Source organism: Dipodomys spectabilis, unplaced genomic scaffold (assembly GCF_019054845.1).
Source record: "Dipodomys spectabilis isolate Male_0828 unplaced genomic scaffold, ASM1905484v1 ptg000170l, whole genome shotgun sequence".
NCBI lineage: Eukaryota > Metazoa > Chordata > Mammalia > Rodentia > Heteromyidae > Dipodomys > Dipodomys spectabilis.
Window position 1 is genome coordinate 1,918,549 of NW_024870847.1, and position 17,835 is coordinate 1,936,383.

General features: G+C 37.5%; 1 non-coding gene across 1 annotated transcript; it reads left to right on the plus strand.

Moving 5' to 3' along the window:
- Positions 1–16,788: 16,788 nt before the first annotated feature.
- On the plus strand, positions 16,789–16,895 carry LOC122119503. The gene has a single exon (XR_006149580.1). It is a non-coding gene; the product is annotated as a U6 spliceosomal RNA (small nuclear RNA).
- Positions 16,896–17,835: the final 940 nt, after the last annotated feature.

A 17,835-nucleotide genomic window follows, 5' to 3' on the forward strand; every position in this document is an offset into this window, starting at 1 on the left:
TCCGTGGGCTTTCTATTGATCTAGCTAGCTATGTCATTTGCCCTGCAGAAGCTCTGCAACTTTACGCAATCCCATTTGTCCAACCTTTCTTTGATTTGTTGTGTTTCTGGTTCTCTATTTAGAAAATTTCGGCCTGAGCCAAGGAGACCTAGGGTTTCTCCTATTCCATCCTGTAATGTTTTCAGAGTGTCTGCTTTGAGTTCAAGGTCTTTGATCCATTTGGAGTTGATTCTGGTGCAGGGTGATATATAAGGATCTAGCTTAAGTTTTCTACATGTAGTTAACCAATTTTGCAAGCACCATTTACTGAAGAGGTTGTCTTTCTTCCATTCTATTGTTTTAGCTCCCTTATCGAAGATTAGATGGCTATAGGTCTGTAGGTTCATTTCTGGGTTTTCAATTCTATTCCATTGGTCCTGAGGTCTGTTCTTATGCCAATACCAAGCTGTTTTGATTACTATGCCTTTATACTAGAGTTTGAAGTTTGGTATTGATATTCGCCCAGCAGTGTTCTTTCCATTCAGGAGCGTTTTTCTATTCGGGGTCTTTTATTGTTCCATATGAATTTTTGGATTGCCTCTTCTATTTCCTTGAAGAATGAGGTTGGAATTTGGATAGGTATTGCGTTGAATTTGTAGATAGCCTTGGGAAGTATTGCCATTTTCACGATGTTAATCTTTCCAATCCAGGAGCATGGGAGGTTTTGCCATTTTTTAAGTTCTGTGTTGATTTCCTTTTTCAAGATTTTAAAGTTTTCATCATAGAGGTCCTTCACTTCTTTAGTTAAGTTAATTCCTAGGTATTTTATTTTTTGTGGGGCTATTACAAATGTAGTTGCTTTCCTAATTTCAGCCACACTTTTCTCATTGTTGGCACAAAGAAAAGCCATTGATTTTTGGGGGTTAATTTTATAACCTGCTACTTTGCCAAAGTTTTGAATCAGCTTGAGTAATTTGGGAGTGGAGTCTATGGGATTCTTTAAATACAAGATCATGTCATCTGCAAAGAGGGAGAGTTTTATTTCTTCTTTCCCTATTTGGATCCCCTTTATGTCTGCATCTTGTCTTATTGCTGTAGCTAGGCATTCTAATACTAGATTGAAGAGAAGTGGAGAGAGTGGGCATCCTTGTCTTGTTCCTGAGTTAAGAGGAAATGGTTTTAGTTTTTCACCATTGAGTATAATGCTGGCTGTAGGTTTGTCATATACAGCCTTTATTGTATTGAGGAATGTTCCATGGATTCCTAATTTTTCCAAAACCTTCATCATGAAAGGGTGTTGGATCTTGTCGAATGCTTTTTCTGCATCTATTGAGATAACCATGTGGTTCTTATTCTTGCTCCTGTTGATGTGATGAATAATATTATTTGATTTGCGTATATTGAACCAGCTTTGCATCCCTGAAATGAATCCTGTTTGATCGTGGTGTATGATTTTTTGGATGAATTGTTGAAGTCGATTGGCCAAAATTTTGTTGAGAAGTTTTGCCTCAATGTTCATCAAAGAAATGGGTCTATAGTTCTCTTTCTTTGATGAGTCCCTGCCTGGTTTTGGGATGAGGGTTATGATGGCTTCATAGAATGTGTTCGGTAGTGAGCGTTCTCTTTCAATTTCATTGAAGAGTTGGAGAAGTATTGGTGTGAGCTCTGCTTTGAAGGCCTTGTAAAATTCCGCTGTGAAACCATCTGGTCGTGGACTTTTCTTAGCTGGGAGCTCTCTTATTGCTGTTTCTATTTCAATGCTTGATATCGGCCTGTTAAGCTGGTTTACCTCATCTTGGTTTAGTTTTGGCATGTCAATATTTGCTAGGAAAAGGTCCATTTCTGTCAAGTTCTCCAACTTATTAGCATAAAGTTTTGAGAAGTATTCCCTTATAATGTTCTGAATCTTGGTTGTTTCCGTGGTGATGTTTCCATTCTCATCTCTGAGTTTATTAATTTGGGTGTGTTCTCTTCTTTTTCTGATAAGATTTGCTAAGGGTCTGTCAATTTTGTTAAGTTTTTCGAAGAACCAACTCTTTGTTTTGTTGATGCTTTCTATAGTTTTTTTGGATTCTAATTCATTTAATTCTGATTTAATTTTGATTATTTCTTTCCGTCTACTGGATTGAGGTTTATCTTGCTGCTCTCTTTCAAGGAGGTTTAGATATGTCATTAAATTGCTAGTTTCAGATCTCTCCAATTTGTTGATGTAGGAGCTCAGAGCTATAAACTTGCCTCTGAGTACTGCCTTTGCTGTGTCCCAGAGGAGCTGGTAATTTGTGTGTTCATTTTTGTTGAATAGCATGAACATTTGAATTTCCTTTCTAATCTCTTCCATGACCCACTCTTGATTCAGCAGTGTGTTGTTCAGCCTCCATGTGATACCGGACTTTCTTTGGTGGCTTTTGGTGTTGAGTTCTAATTTTATTCCCTTGTGGTCAGAGAGAATGCAAGGTATAAATTCAATGTTTCAGAATTTAGACAAGTTTGCTTTGTGGCCTAAAATGTGGTCTATTTTAGAAAACGTTCCATGTGCTGCTGAGAAAAACGTGTATTCTGATGCTGCTGGGTGAAATGTTCGGTAGATGTCTGTTAAGTCTAGTTGATATATGCAGCTGTTTATATCTGCAGTTTCTTTGTTGAGTTTTTGCCGAGTTGATCTATGTAGTGGGGAGAGTGGTGTGTTAAAATCCCCAACAATTAATGTCTTTGGATCTATATGGGATTTGAGGGAAAGCAGTGTTTCTTTGATAAATTTGGGTGCTCCATTGTTTGGCGAATAGATATTTAGAATTGTAATATCCTCCTGAAGGAGAGATCCTTTAATTAGTATGTAGCGACCTTCTTTATCTCTTTTCACGAATTTTAATTTGAAGTCTCTTTTATCTGATATTAAGATTGCAACTCCCGCCTGTTTATGGGGGCCGTTTGCTTGGTAGATTTTGTTCCAGCCTTTAACATTGAAAATGTGTTTGTTTTTACGGGCAAGATGTGACTCCTGCAGGCAGCAGATAGAAGGGTCTTGTTTTTTAATCCAACTAGACAGTCTATGTCGCTTAATTGGAGAGTTCAGTCCGTTAACGTTAAGAGATAGGACTGAGAGGTATTTGGGAGTTCCTGCCATGTTATCCACCTTCTTGGGGGCTGCGAAAACTGGGTTCTTCCTATGGTTCTTGGATTCTCAGTTTGGGTGCAGTTTCTTGGCCTTTGTTGCGGTCTTGTTGGTGTTCTATGTGTAGGACATCTTTAAGAATCTTTTGTAGGGCTGGTTTGGTGGAGATGTATTGTTTCAATTTTTCTTTGCTATGGAAGGTTTTTATTTGGCCTTCAGTTATGAAGGAGAGTTTAGCTGGGTACAGTATTCTTGGTTGATAGTTGTTTGTTTTGAGGGCATGGCATACATCATTCCAGGCTCTTCTTGCTTTGATCGTCTCTGCTGAGAAATCTGAGGTGATTCTAATTTGTTTCCCTTTATAGGTGATTAATCTTTTCTCCTTGACAGCTTTAAGGATCTTTTCCTTGGTCTGAGTTGATCCTGTGTGGATTATAATGTGACGGTGGGATGTCATATTCTGGTCTGGTCTATTTGGGGTTCTAAAAGCTTCTTGTATCTGAATAGGCCTATCTTTTTGCAAGTTTGGGATGTTCTCTGCTAGGATCCTGTTAAACAAATTTCCTAGACCATTAACTTCTGTTTCTAGGTGCTCCTCTACACCCATTATCCTTAGATTAGGCCTTCTGATGGTGTCTTCCATTTGTTGGATAGATCTATCATAATTCTTGGTCTTGTCTTGGATGGTTGTATGTTCTTTCTCTATAATATCTAGGCTGTCTTCTTTCCCTGATATTCGATCTTCTGCATGGTCTAACCTGCTGTCAAGACTCTCTACTTTGTTTTTTATCTCTTTTCCTTCTAATTGGTCAGCTTTGATGGCTTCAAGTTCTGTGTTGAAGCTCTGTTTTAGGTCTTGTATGAATTTCTTTACTTCCTTAATTTGGTGTTCAGTGTTTGTTCTCAAATCACTTAGTTGATTGGTTATGGTTTCTTTGGACTCCCATTCCTTCTGTTGGGTTCCACTCAGCATTCCCTTTGTGGTCTCCCTGACTTCCTTCAGCTCTTTGTTAATGGATTCCATGAATGCCTTTAGTGATCTTTGTGTGTTCTCTACCTGGTCTCTCAATTCCTGAATTACTCTTTGATTAGCTTCCTCCCTTTTGTGGGATTCCTGCAGTTCTCTTTGAGTGTTCTCAGCCTGCTCACGCCATTCCTCCCTTTCTCTTTGAGTATTCTCAAGTTGTTCACGCAAATCCTGTATCAGTTTTTGAGTAGCTTCCTCACGCTTATGATATTCCTGTATAAACTTTGGGGATGCCTCCTCTCTCTCCCTATCACGCTCATACAGAGTCCTTTGTAAGTTGTCAAACTTCTCATTTATCATGTTTGCCACCAGTGTTTGTAGAGCTATTTGGGGACTCTCCTCAGGATTGTTCATTATCTGATCTGACCCCTGATTATCAAGATTGGGAATTGAGATACCCGGATTTGCCATTTTTCTTGTGTTTTTCCGGCTTACTCTGCCCATTTGAGATGAAAATAGCACCAGTTTTGTGCTAGAACACTATCTTAAGGCAACCATCAACCAACCTTTGCATTTATACAGTCAATAGTCTACAGATACAATCTAGTTCAACAGATACATCTATTCAACATCAAACAACTATATGTTAATGGGCTTCGAACCGCAGAGAAGAATTTGGAAAATCAGAAATTTTTAGGGTTAGGGAGAGATGTGGGTAAAAATTAGGAATAGATTGGTGTGGGGAGGCACAGGGAGAGTTAACTAAGTCCTAATCTCAATGCAGGAAATAGGTTGGGTAGGATGCAAGTAGAGAGGGAGAGAAAAAGAAGAAAGGGAAAGGGAAATGAAAAGAGACCAGAAAAAAAAATTAGAAACGTAAAAATTAATATATTTATGGAGATTGAAAGACCATCTATTTATAGAGGAATGTGAATATAATGAGAAAACAGGAGGGAGATAGAGGAGATGTGAAAAACTTAAAAAATGCTTAAAATATTATATAGGTATAAAGAGGTAGTACTGCTATTAAGGAATTTAAGTTTCAGAGGTTTTGGATTGAGTAATAAATTTGTGGATTAAGTGTGTACACAATGGGGGATAGGGTCTACTAGTTAACTATGGGTTTATCTGAGGATGTGCAGGACAAGAGTTAAGTCACATACAGAAGAACAAAAGAAAGGAAAAGGTGAAAAGGATAAGAAAGGGAGAAAAAAAAGATCAGAATTTCAGTAGAGCTAGACAAAAAACAAAAAAGATAATTAAGAAAGAAAGAAAAAGAGAGAGAAGACAAGAAAAGAAAGGAAAACTTACATTCACGTATTCCTAAAATAAAAATTATAAGAGGGGAAAAAAAGTTACTGGAAAACAATTATTTTTTCAAAAAAGGCAAAAATTAAAGATTAATAAAAGTTTTAGAAAAGGAAAAAAAAATTTTTTATATATATAAGGTACCAAAAAAAAAAAGAAAAGAAGGAAAAAAAAAGTTCTTTGATTTTTTTTTTTTGACTTTTTTGGGAGGGGTGGGAAGAATCCTGTATCTCCCTTTTGTCTGTAACCAGCCTCTTGTTGGAGTCTCTGGTCAGCTTGAGGTCCTGTGGCTTGATTGGTTTCTTAAGTCAGTTTGTTCGAACAGGCAGAAAAATGCTCTGCATTACCCAAGATTTTGAGATCCCTCTCCCAGATTAGTTTAATAGGAGGGTGATCTTCTTTGAGAATCACAAAAGAGGGGGATGCAGTGGTGAGGCTAGGTTCTGGGTAGAGTTGAGGCCTTTCAACAAACAGTAGCTTTTCCCTGGGGCTATTTTGTGAAAAAATTCACAGAGCCCAGCCTGAAGCCATTCTCAGGGTTTCTGTTTTTCAATTAATTGTGGTGACTGCTAGAGGGAGGGGCAGCCTCTGGCTCTGGTTACCCAGTGAGGAGAGCCACTCCAATGGCTGGCGTCTGAGCTGGGTGACTTTTCCCTGGATGGACCTGAGTCTGGCAGGTCACTTCGCCGTTAAGTTCTTGTGACTTGCTAAATGACTCGTTTTATTCCAAGGCCTGAGTTGGAGCTGTCAGCTCCTCCGAGCTTTGTCGGTATCCAAGATGGAGATCACCAGTGCTGGGGGGGGAGGGGTGGCCTTCCCTCCTCTGCTACCTGAGAAGGAGTGAGGTCGTCGGGCTTCTACTCACGCCGAGTCTTGGATCCTGGGTCGTCTCTGGTCTGCAAACTGCAGGATGAAGATGTCCGCTCCTTGTCGGTTCTTGCTGGTGTTGAGTAGAATCCTCTCGCCCGCTGCATCTGGCTCCTTCGTCCCGGACTCTCTGTGTGAGCGCTCAGGTATGGCCGAGGCTGCGGTTGCCGCTGCGACCCTGCCGCCGCCGCGGCAGCTGCTGGCAGGGGCTCAGATGTGTCTCCTTGTCTTGGCTTCCCCTCTCTTGTCTAACTCTCTGTCCTGTGATGGCACACTTGGTGTGATTCTCTGGCTTAGGACTGTTCACTGGAACTCTAAAACTGCTTTCAATGCGAGAGCTTGTTCAGATTCCAGCTTCTCCTCCGCCATCTTCCCGGAACTCTAAGGACTCATTTTTTTAATCTTGTGCTGGTACTGGGGTTTGAACTCCTGGCCTTGAGCTCTATCTGGGCTTTAATTCTCAATGCTTGCTCTATACCAGCTGAGCCACACCTTCACGTCTTCCTTTTACCACAAGTGCAGAAAAGAATCTCTTAGGTTTGTCCACTTGTAATAGCTTCGAATTGCAATTGTCAAATTTGAACCTACCGACTATATAGGTGCAAGCCACTGGTGCTGTGCTAGAACTCATTTCTTAAGAATAAAAAATCACAAAAAGAGGAAAAAAAATTGTTCAATTATTTATGTGTTGTCTGATAAACCAAAGCACTTGCTACTAGAAGAGAAAAAGAGAGAAGATAGAGATGAATATGCAGGAGAGAGACACAAAGAAAGAAGAAATGAAGGGAGGTTAAATGAGGGGAGGGGAGTGGAAGGCAGGATATGAGAGGAGAGCGTAGCTGAGTAGAATTGTCTACTCTTTACTAAGGTTTTGTTGGACAATCAGTACCTTTGCTTTTATGTAGCCAAAGCTTTTTATTTTTGGTAGTAGTAAGCTGAGATATAAAATACCAATTTATGGGTAATAACCTGTTAGTGTGCTTCCTTCTGCACCAAGGAAGCCACAGTTAGGTTACTGTCAGAGAGATGGCAAGAGTAAGCAATTTCAGTGATTCTGAGAAACAATAATTGACATGCCAGGAATGCCCCCTTGTATGGTGAAGTCAAGCATCACTCTTGTTCCCTGCTCCAGTCTTCTTCTTAACAAGAACAGCAGAAACAGAAGAGGAAGGAGATATCTGAGTAATGATCATCTCTCTGTTTATCCTCATTCCTTGGTCTCTCAAAAAATAAAGTGAAAGGAGACTTAACCTGAACTAGTGGGGAACATGGGAGGAAAAAGTTCAGTCTAACTTATTGTGAAACTTTTAAAATAATTGGAGCAGCATTTCAAATACTGAAATAAAACTTTTTAAATTATTAACAAAAGGTAACTCGAAATTTATCGAAAATTTAGAAGACTACAGGGCTCACTACATAGTGGAATCTGAAAATTAAAACTGACTCCTGCTTCTATCATAAGAAATTAAAGATCATCCCTAAACTTCCAATATTAGGTAAATTGCCCTTGATATTCATTTATACTGTGTGAATATAATGCAGAAGATATGACTTTAAATTTAGACTGCTGTAGTGATAAGTGATGGGAATTCATGATGGATAACATAATGCTGAGAGCATGGAAATTACTTCCCTTCCATCTTCAATATGTAGAGAGTAAAAATGCTCTATTGGATGTCCCTGAAAGTCCAATTCTAAATTTAGGACAGAAGGTGAATAGTACAGGAAATCTATCTTAGCCATTCAGAGAATAGAAATGTGGAGAAATATACTCATTTATGTAGGTCAAACATGGAAGAGAAGATGTGGCAAACCCATCGCCAAATGCCAAAGTAGAGATATTTAACAAAATAACATGAAGTTGAAACAACTATTAAAAGAGGATCTGGGCAAAAAAAGAGTAGGGTAGAAGAATGGAGAGGGAAATGGTGGACTAATACAGTCATAACATTCAATGTACATATGTGAGAATGTAAGTAGGAAATATGAAGGGATAAGTGGGGTTGGGGTAAGGGAAGGAAGAAAAATGTGAAGTTTGACAATGATCCAGATGCACTGTATATTGAAATGCACATACATTCTATTCAACACTGACTTGATGAAGCAAAACCCCTTTGCACAACTAGCTAAACATACATTTTTTGAAGTTTTAATATTCAGAGACCAGAAGCATAAACCTTTAGAGATAAATAAGAAGAGAGAATTGACATATTTTTGAGGCTTGTTTCCCTTTCGATATACAAAATTTAATATGTCAAGTCTGCTGCAAATGTAACTTTAATTTTGCCTATTCTTTTAAGCAAATCGCTTAAAATATAGAGAATCAAATTCCAATATCCCTTCATTTCCAATAAAAAAAATCTTATGCACCTTTAAGTTTCTCAGTTATTTCTAAATACCTTAATGCAATGCATTATTGGAACTAATTTCATTCCATATTTCAATTTATATTTCTTTGTTGTTGTGGAAATACTGTACAAAGGGGTTTCAATTACATGGGCAAGATAATAAGTACAGTTCTTATCAAGCATTGTAGCCTCCTCCTTTGTTTCACCTTCCCATAACTTCCCGTCCTCTCCCCGCACCCCACCCAATCCTCACTCCCCCACCACCAAAATTTTAAAGTTTGTTTTTGGCATAATGACTTAGACATCTCATTGTTGTAATGGGTCCAACTGTATCCCTATTATTTAAACCATTTGTTTTTTCCCTTCCCCTCCACAAATTATACCAACATCAAGTACAATGATAGCAGGGAAGGTACAGTAGGGGAGGGACATACAAAGCAAAAAAGAAATAATCTTATAAATGTGTTAGAAACAATAGCATGAAAGGAAAAAAAAACATTTGAATATATATCTTAGGGTTCATTTCCCTTACATCAACTTGTCTGAGAGTTTCTGTTTGTCTCAGACATATACTAGTTATTGAAAATAAGGGAAACCATGGCACTTATGTTTCTTTGGGCCTGGCTTACATCACTTAATACATTTTTTTCCAAGTCTTTCCATTTCCTAACAAATGGGTCAATGTCATTCTTTCTGATGGAGGCATAAAATTCCAGTGTGTATATATACCATATTTTCTTGATCTACTCATCTACTAAGGTGCATCTGGGTTGGTTCCATATATTAGCTACGGTAAATAATGATGCAATAAACGTAGTTGTGCTGGAAGCTCTACTGTGGTCTTGTATGTGAACATTTGGTTAAATACCCAAAGTGGGATTGCTGGGTCATAGGGGAGCTCTATGTGGAGTCTTTTGATGAACCTCAATACTGATTTCCAAACTGGTTGAACAAGTTTACACTCCCATCAACAATAAAGTAGTGTTCCCTTCTGTCCACATCCCCTCCAGCATCTGTTGTTATTAGAGTTCTTGATTATAGCCATTCTAACTGGGGTGAGGTAGTATCTCAATATTATTTTGATTTACATTTCTTTTATGACTAGGGAGGTTGAGCATTTCTTCATGTGTGTATTGGCCATCCTTCTTTCCTCTTCAGAGAATTTTCTCTTTAAGTCTTTAGCCCACTTATTTATTGGGCAGTTGTTTCTTTGAAGATTTGTTGGGGGATTTAAATTTTTGAGTTAAAGGTATATTTTCGATCTGAGGCCCTTGTCCATTTTATGGCTAATGAAGATCTTCTCCCAATCCGTAGACTTTCTATTAATCTTGCTAGCTATGTCCTTTGCCATGCAGAAGCTCTGAAATTTTACGCAATCCCAATTGTCCAACCTTTCTTTGATTTGTTGTTTCCGGGTCTCTATTAAGAAAATTTTGGCCTGTGCCAACAAGGCCTAGGGTTTCTCCAATTCCATCCTGTAATGTTTTCAGAGTGTCTGCTTTGACTGCGAGGTCTTTGATCCATTTGTAGTTGATTCTGGTACAGGGTGATATATAAGGATCTAGCTTTAGTGTTCTACAAGTTGTTAACCAATTTTGTCAGCACCATTTACTGAAGAGGCTGTCTTTCTTTCATTCTATTTTTTAGCTCCCTTACCGAAGATTAGATGGCTATAGGTCTGTTGGTTCATTTCTGGGTTTTCAATTCTATTCCATTGGTCCTGAGGTCTGTTCTTGTGCCAGTACCAAGCTCTTTTGATTACTATGGCTTTGTAGTTGAATTTGAATTTGGTATTGATATTCTTCCAGCACTGTTCATTCTGTTAAGGATCATTTTTGCTATTCAGGGTCTTTTATTGTTCCATATGAATTTTTTTATTGCCTCTTCTATTTCCTTGAAGAATGAGGTTGGAATACTGATAGGTATCACATTTAATTTGTAGATAGCCTTGGGAAGTATTGCCATTTTCACGATGTTGATCTTTCCCAGTCCAGGAGCCTGAGAGTTTTGCCACTTTATAAGTTCAGTTTTGATTTCCTTTTTCAGTTTTTTAAAGTTTTCATCATAGAGGTCCTTCACTACTTTGGTTAAGTTAATTCCTAGGTATTTTATTTTTTGTGGGGCTATTACGAATGGAGTTGCTTTCCTAATTTCAGCCACACTTTTCTTATTGTTGGCATACAGAAAAGCCATTGATTTTTGAGGGTTAATTTAAACCCTGCTACTTTGCCAGAGTTTTGAATCAGCTTTAGTAATTTTGGAGTGGACTCTGTGCGATTCTTTAAATACAAGGTCTTGTCATCTGCAAAGAGGGAGCGTTTTACTTCTTCTTTCCCTATTTGGATCCCTCTTACATTTGCATCTTATCTTATTGCTGTAGTTAGGGATTCCAATACTAGATTGAAGAGAAGTGGAGAGAGTGGGCATCCTTGTCTCATTCCTGAGTTAAGAGGAAATAGCTTTATTTTTTCACCGTTAACTATAATGCTGGCTATTGCTTTGTCATATACAGCCTTCATTGTATTGATAAATGTTCCATGGATTCCTCATTTTTCCAGAACCATCATAATAAAGGGGTGTTGGATCTTGTTGAATGCTTTATCTGCATCTATTGAGAAAACCACGTGGTTCTTATCCTTGCTGCTGTTGATGTGCTGAAGTATATTAATTGATTTGCATATATTAAACCAGCTTTGCATCCCTGAAATGTATCTTGTTTGATCATGGTGTATGATTTTTTGGATAAATTGTTGAAGTCGATTGACCAAAATTTTGTTGAAAAACTTTGCATCAATCTTAATCAAAGAAATGGGTTTATAGATCTCTTTCCTTGATGAGTCCCTTCCTGGTTTTGGGATGTGTGTTATGATGGCCTCATAGAATGAGTTCAGTAGTGAACTTTCTTTTTCAGTTTCATTGAAGATTTGGAGGAGTATTGGTGTGATGTCTGCTTTGAAGGCCTTGTAGAATTCCTCTGTAAAACCATTTGGTCCTGGGCTTTTCTTAGATGGGAGGTCTCTTACTGTTGTTTCTATTTGAATGCTTGATATAGGCCTTTTAAGATAGTTTGACTCATCTTGGCTTTGTTTCGTCATGTCAGTATTTGCTAGGATAAGTTCCTTTTCTTTCAAGTTCTCAAACTTATTAGTATGAAAGTTTTAGAAGCATTCCCTTATAATGTTCTGAATCTTAATTGATTCTGTGATGATGTTTCCATTCTCATCTGTGAGTTTATTTGGGTACGTTCTCTTCTTTTTCTGATAAGATTTGCTAAGGGTCTCTCAATTTTGTTAATTTTTTCGAAGAATCAACTCTTTGGATTCTTGAATCTTTCTATTATTTTTTTACATTTCAATTCATTTAATTCTGATTAAATTTTAATTATTTATTTCCATTTTCTGGATTGTGTTTATCTTGCTGCTCTTTTTCAAGGAGGCTCATTAAATTGGTTTCAGATCTCTCCAATTTGTTCATGTAGGAACTCAGAGCTAGAAACTTGCCTCTGAATACTGCGTTTGCTGTGTCCCAGAGGAGCTAGTAATTGGTGTGTTCATTTTTGTTGAATATCATGAACATTTGAATTTCCTTTCTAATCTCTTCCATGACCCACTCATGATTCAGCAGTGTGTTGTTCAGGATCCATGTGTTACATGACTTTCTTTGGTGGCTTTTGGTGTTGAATTATAATTTTATTCCCTTGTGGTCTGATAGAATGCAAGGTATAACTTCAATGTTTCTGAATTTGGACAAGTTTGCTTTGTGGCCTAAAATGTGGTCTATTTTGGAAAATGTTCCATGTGTCTTCTGAGAAAAACGTGTATTCTGATGCTGCTGGGTGAAATATTTGATAGATGTCTGTTAAATCTAGTTGATGTATGCAGTTGTTTATATCTGCGGTTTCTCTGTTGAGTTCTTGAGAAGTTCATCTATGTAGTGGGGAAAGTTGTGTGTTAAAGCCCCCAACGATTAATGTCTTTGGATCTATGTGGGATTTGAGGGAAAGTAGTGTTTCTTGGATAAATTTGGGTGCTCACTTGTTTGGCAAATAGATATTCAGAATGGTAATATCTTCCTGAAAGAGTGATCCCTTAATTAGTATACACCATCCTTTTCACTAATTTTAATTAAAAGTCTATTTTATCTGATATTAGGATTGCAACTCCTTCCTGTTTATGGGGGCCGTTTGCTTGGTAGATTTTGTTCCAGTCTTTAAAATTGAAAATGTGTTTGTTTTTGTGGGCAAGATGTGACTCCTGAAGGCAGCAGATAGAAGGATCTTGCTTTTTAATCCAAGTAGACAGTCTTTGTCGCTTAATTGGAGAGTTAAATCCGTTAATGTTGAGAGATAGAACTGAGAGGTATTTGAGAGTTCCTGCCATTATATCCAACTTCTTCGGGCTGCGGCAACTGTGTTCTTCCTATGGTTCTTGGATTCTCAGTTTGGGTGCTGTTTCTTGGCCTTTATTGTGGTCTTGTTGGTTTTCTCTGTGGAGGATATCTTTAAGATTCTTTTGTAGGGTTGGTGTGGTGGAGATATATAGTTTCAATTTTTCTTTGCCATGGAAGTGTTTTATTTGACCTCCGATTATTAAGGAGAGTATAGCTGGGTAAAGTATTCCTGGTTGTTGTTTGTCTTTAGGGCATTGCTTACATCATTCTAGTCTCTTCTTGCTTTGATTGTCTCTGCTGAGAAATCTGAGGTGATTCTAATTGGTTTCCCTTTATAGGTGATTGATCTTTTCTTCATGACAACTTTAAGGATCTTTTCCTTGGTCTGAATTGATCCTGTGCATATAATGTGACAATGGGAAATCCTGTTCTGGTCTGGTCTATTGGGAGTTCTAAAAGCTTCTTGTGTCTGAATAGGCCTATCTTTTTGCATGTTTGGGAAGTTCTCTGCTAGGATCCTGTTAAACAAATTTCCTAGACCATGGACTTCTGTTTCTACGTGCTCCTCTACAACAATTATCCTCAGATTAGACCTTCTAATGGTGTCTTCCAAGGGTTGAATGTTGAATAGATCTATCATATTTCTTAGATTTGTCTAGGATGGTTTTATGTCCTTTCTCTATAATATCTAGGATGTCTTCTATCCTCAGAATTCAATCTTCTTCATGGTCTATTCAACTATCCAGATTTTCTACTTTTTTTTTTTCTTTTCCTTCTAGTTGGTCGGCTTTTATGACTTCAAATTCTTTGTTGGATCTTTGTTTTAGATCTTGTATGAAATTCTTTACTTCCTTAATTTGGTGTTCAATGTTTATTCTCAATTCACTTAGTTGATTGGTTATGATTTCCTTGGAATTCCATTCCTTCTGTTGGGATCCATTCAGCATTCCCTTTGTGGACTCCCTGACTTCTTTCAGCTCTCTGTTTATGGATTCCATGAATGCCTCTATTGATCTTTGTCTATGCTCATCTTGCTCTTGCAATTCCTGTATTACTCTTTGATTAGCTTCCTCACGTTCATGCAATTACTGTAGTTCTCTTTGACTGATCTCAGCCTGCTCACACAATTCTTTTATTTCTCCTTGAGTGTTCTCAAGCTGCTCATGCAATTCCTTTATCTATCTTTGAGTAGCTTCCTCACACCCATGAGCTTCCTGTTTTGATCTTCGGTTTGCTTCCTCTCTCTCCCTATCATGCTCAAACAGAGTCCTTTGCAGTTTTTCAATCTTTTTATTTATCATGTTTACCATTATTGTTTGTAGAGCTTTTTGGGAGTTCTCCTCTGGATTATTCATTATCTGTTCTGTCCACTGATTATCATGAGTGGGAGTTGAGATACCCGGACGTGACATTTTTCTTGTGTTTTTCCGGGTTATTTTGCCCATTTGGGATGAGAGTAACAGCAGTTTGTGCTAGAAAACTATCTTAAGGCAAGCATCAGCAAAGTCTGTAGTTGCACAGTCAAAAGCATGCAGATATAATCTAGTTCAACAGATATATTTTTCAACATCAAGCAACTATGCATTAATAGGCTACGAACAGCAAAGAAGAATTTGGCAAACCAGAAGTTATTAGTTTTAGCGAGAGACGTGGGTATAAATACGAATAGAGGGATGTGGAAAAGTAGAGGGAGAGCTAACTTAGTCCTAATCTAAAAGCAGGGAATAGGTTGGATAGAATGATAGTAGAGCCCGGGGAAAAAAGAAAGAGAAAAAAAAGACAAGGAAAAATAGTAAAACAAAAATTAAAAATTAAAAGTGAAACACTTAAAATTATGCAAATTAAAAACAGAATATTCAGAGAAGGACGGGAATAGGATAAGAGAAAGGGAGGGATAGAAAGGAGACGTGAAAAATTAAAAAATAAAAATGCTTAAATTTTATACTGGTATATAGATGCAGTACTGCTATTTAGGAATTTAATTCTAAGAGGTTTTGAATTCAGTAATGAATTTCTGGATTAAGTGTGTATACAATGGGGGATAAGTTTTCCTTGTATGTTTTTAATATATATTTTTATTATAAATACTGTACAGAGGGGTTACAGTTACATAAGTAAGGTAATGAGTACATTTCTTATTGAGCATTGTTACCTCCTCCTTTGTTTTTAACCCTACCATCCCTTCCCTTCACACCACCCCACCTCTCCCCTTCACCCATCCTCTGGTAGAGTGTCTTGTATATTTCATTGTTACAATGGGTCAACCAGTATCCTTTCCTTATATCTTAAATGAAGAAATGCTGGCTTGATTTATGCTGATTCTACTTTTGTAGACACATCTAAAATCACTGGTCAAGTCCAAGAGCACATAAATGAAATGCCATCATTTTTTTATCAGTTGGTATAATTGTATTCTACACATTTATTGACAGGTTAGAAATTATTCTCAAACTTTAAAACATTAAAAATCCTTTCTTTTTTTTCTTATTTTCTTGGGCAGGAAATCAGCAAGACCTCAGTCAGCATTTCTCATATAGGAATTTTCACATGGGTTAGTAAAATGTGTATGTAGAGTCCAGTTTTCGGAGGACTCACACATCTGCCTAGGAATTCATGCTGGTTGTTGGGAAAAGAGCTCAAGTAAGGATGCCATTTAAAGCCTTATAACTTTCCTCTTTACCAGGGTATTTTCCTGCTACTTCGGTGGTTGAGAGTGTCTACAAGAGTAAGCATTCCGTGAGGAGCAGGGAGACACCATATCACTTATACTTACTGAGGTTTCCAAGTGACTTGCTATCACTTGTACTGCATTTTGTAAATCAAATCTCTCTAAAACTACCAGTTTTAAGAGATAAGAGGATTGGTAAATGAACTATGAGAGACAAATACATCTTCAACATATATTGTTCCAAGTATTCCGTTTAAGGCATATTCAACAACTGGGGGAAATTGTGTTGGCTGTAATTATGTGTCTTTCTCCATGTGCGCATGTATACATGTGTATATGTATGTGTGTGACTAGTAACATACATGTGTACATTATGGCTTATATCATCAAATAAAGTAAGGAATCTCTAAATTTTTAACAAAAACTGTATAGTTAAAGTCTTAACTCTTCACTCTGCTTCTTTACACAAAGACTTTGCAACTTCTCATTAATAAAGTTTCCATATACTCTAAAATGTACATACTTAGTACTTAACGTCTACTACCATAAATCTTAAATACTTTATCAAAAAGTTTTATACCTGCCAAACAGTCCTATTTTTGGCATATATAAGCAAAATCCCAAAATTAAGCATATTTAAAACATTAAAACTGTTTTTTTGGGGGGAGGGTCCGTTTGTGGGACATGAACTCTGGGCCTGGGCACTGTCCCTCAGCTCTTCAGCTCAAGGCTAGCACTCTACCACTTGAGCCACAGCGTCACTTACCGCTTTTTTCTTTTTGCTTATGTGGTGCTGAGGAATAGATCCCAGGGCCTCATGCATGCAAGGCAAGCACTCTACCACTGAGCCACCTTCCCAGCCCTAAAACATTAAAACTTTAACAAACCTAAACACTTGCTGCAATGTTCATTTTGACAGGTGCCTTGTATAGAATAATTGAATTTCTCCTCCTACACATCTCTTGAACTACAAATATCTGGAATTATTTTGTTTTTGGCATTTCTATCTTGATTTTATTCTTAAATGTGTGCTTATGTAAGAAGTACATGATTCTAAAATTTCACAACAATTCTTTTGAACTTATTTTTGTTGAATTGTCTAGTTTCATAAAATCAATACAAATTATACTTTATATATAAAAAATGTTCTTTGCTCAATTTAGCATCACATGCACTAACATTGGAACGATACAGAGAAGATTAGCATGCCCCCTGCGCAAGGATGACATGAAAATTCGTGGAGCATTCCATATTTTTACAACAACAGATGCTGAAAGGTATGTGGCCACAAGGGAACCTTACTGCATTCTTGGTGGGAGTGTAAACTTGTTCAACTACTTTGGAAAGCAGTATGTAGGTACCTCAAAAGACTCCACATAAAACTCCTCTATGACACATTAATCCCACTTTTGGGGATCTACCCAAATGATCATAAACAAGACCATACTAAAACTACCAGCACAACTATGGTTATTGCAACATTATTTACGATAGCTAGTATATGGAACCAACCCAGATGCCCTCACAAGATGAATGGATCAAGAAAATGTGGTATATATACACAATGGAATTCTATGCCTCCATCAGAAAGAATGACATCGCCCAATTTGTTAGGAAATGGAAACTCTTGGAAAAAATTTTATTGAGTGAAGTAACCCAAGTCCAAAGAATCATAGGTCCCATGATTTCCCTTATTTTCAATAACAAATGTATATCTGGGATAAGCAGAAAAGTTGAAAAGCTATGTACATAGAACCAGATAAGATGATGTTAAAGAAATTGAACCCCAAGATAGTGACACAAATGGTTTTTTCTTTCTTGCTATTGTTTCTAACGTACTTATAATGAGCGATGGCATTTTTTTTGTTTCTTTGTATGTTTCTCCCCACGCTATAACCCCTGTTTTCTCTGTATTTGAAGTTGGTGCACATACATCTTGAATGTATGCTTCTCTAATTTGGGGAGGGGAAGGGAAAAATTGCTCAAATAAGGATACAGGTTGACCCATTGTAACAATGAGATGCACAAGACACTATGTTGAAAAATGAACTTTACAATTTAGGTGGAGGAAGGAAGGGGGAGGGGAGTGTACTTGTGGAGGTGGAAGGGAAGGGATGGTAGGGGAAATATAAAGGAGGAGGTAAGAATTCTTGTTAGGAAATGTACTAGTTTCCTTGTTCATGTAAATGTGACTCCT